Consider the following 1,684-nt stretch of genomic DNA (forward strand, 5'->3'; position numbering starts at 1 on the left):
GAGAAGTAGATTTTTGTGCAGTATCTAAGACAACTAGCAGTGAGAGAGACCCATTCGGAGGACTTGTAAACCTTAAGTAACGCTAGCACAGTAAAGTAGGACCCCAAAGAAGGAATGTTATCTGTGATGTTATTGTAGGGGCAGCATTACCCCACAGAACTTATTATTTAGTACTTCTATTCCAGTAGCATCCAGATGTTTCAAACAGGAACAGGCCCTGGACTTCCATGTGCCACGCAAACTCTCGGCAAATGGCAACTAAAAGCTTGCAAAAGGACTGGGCAAACCCTGCCTTCCTACACAACCTTCAAAAATCAGGCAGGAGATACCACGGCCTGTTACAAATCACGCTCTTTTGAAGACTTACTTCTGAGAAAACGTATTCAGAAACATCACAACTTTTTAAAGTATTAATTAAAAAGAAACACTTGATGTCACTGGAAGAGAAATGTTTCATTTGAGTTTATTAAACTAATTAAAAACATTTCGTTTCAAATTAGAGCAATAGCAAGCTACATTTCCCATTGCAATCACTGCCTGATGAGGTTCAGCGTAGAGCTCGGAAGCCTGACGCCTTCATTCTCACCCATGAGCCAACAGTCAAAACTTCACTTTCGGAAAAAACGCATTTTTACTTTTTTTTATGAAATAGCCTCATCAGAATTAGGCCATGTTCTGCCAGACGTGTTTTCCTGAATGTCAGACAAACCTCACTGAAAACTTCAGCTGATGGGTGACATTACTGGTTACTCACAAATAATTGCTGAGGGACCACGAAACCGTTTACAGGAACTGACTGCTTACCAGCAGTGGAGCCTAGCATCGAATGATGCTCCGTGGATGAATCCCACTGCTTGGGTCCACGTGCCTAGCATTCTCCTGTCCTCCTGCCCATCCTCACGGCTGGGGCCATGGCCCTGGGGTACTTTCCTCCTCTTCTCCTTGCAGGTGTTAGGCTGCTTGCAGCCTGGAGAGGCTGTCACCAACGGTGCTGGGGACATCCCAGGGACAGCAGTGCCAGGGCAGGGTCAGCCCCGCCAGCTGTGCACCATGGCTGTGTGCCCAGGCATAGCGTTTGGTGAAAAGAGCTGCAGTTTAGAAAAATCTCAGCACGTTTATCACTCGGGTAAGGACATCCTGGCACAGTAACAGATCTCAGCCGTTCCTTTGAGTTAAAAGGACTGTATGAGCTGGCTGAAGACTCACTGGATGCCTTAGTCCAACATTTGGATGGCAACATCACCCTGCTTAACCATCCTCCCTCAGGGTGGGAAGCACATCGTAGTCCCCAGCTGCTTGGGGTCCGCACAAGCCTGGCTCACCCCTAGGAGATGCACCCCTGCTTCTCTCTCCCCCAGGGCCCAATCTGAGGCTGCTGCACTCCCCGCAGAGGTCTGGAGGGCAGCGCTGCCCTGGCACGGGCAGCCGGGACTGCACCCCGCTGCCGCTCCGCTTCCCCGGTGAAATGTTCCAGCGGGATCCGGCCTGCAGAAGGGGTTGTGGTCTGTCATCCCAACGCGCTGGGATCCTGTTTGGACACGAGCTGCCCCTTTCAGCTCCCCCTCAGGGTACCCGTGTCCCTGGATGGGGGGCGGGTGGGCTGTGCTGGTAAAGCCCTCTGCCCGACCGCTGCGCTCTGGCACCTCGGTTTCTCTGTAGCCCTTAATTTGTGGGGTTGGGGTCC

The sequence above is a fragment of the Cariama cristata genome, unplaced genomic scaffold (genome assembly GCF_000690535.1).
Source record: "Cariama cristata isolate BGI_N322 unplaced genomic scaffold, ASM69053v1 scaffold12167, whole genome shotgun sequence".
In the NCBI taxonomy this organism is placed as follows: domain Eukaryota; kingdom Metazoa; phylum Chordata; class Aves; order Cariamiformes; family Cariamidae; genus Cariama; species Cariama cristata.